This window comes from Penaeus monodon, chromosome 19, assembly GCF_015228065.2.
Source record: "Penaeus monodon isolate SGIC_2016 chromosome 19, NSTDA_Pmon_1, whole genome shotgun sequence".
Classification (NCBI taxonomy): domain Eukaryota; kingdom Metazoa; phylum Arthropoda; class Malacostraca; order Decapoda; family Penaeidae; genus Penaeus; species Penaeus monodon.
The window spans coordinates 42,872,660-42,873,014 of NC_051404.1; positions in this window are offsets into that span (position 1 = coordinate 42,872,660).

Genomic DNA, 355 nt, shown 5'->3' on the forward strand with positions numbered 1-355 from the left:
TTTTGAATCTGTTTCTTTGGCTGGAGGGTACGGTTTCTAATGGTTTGTGAAATGCAGTTATATTCCTGTATCACTTACTTGATATGCAATTTCCTATGTGCTTATCTCCCCACAGAATTTCCGTCACTTTCACTGGCATCAACAAAGCAACAGACATTCATCACATGCATGCCGATACTGTCACACAATTGCAGTACAACATCTTGAAGAAATTGATAACAATTCCATATCTGTCTACTTTGCCTGAGGAAAGTTCTTCTGGTGTCCACAGCTCAATTAGGGGGAAAAATAACCTTTTGAGAAGACGAACTGTCTCTCACTGGGAAGAAATAAAACTTTCTCCTCTCAGTTCACC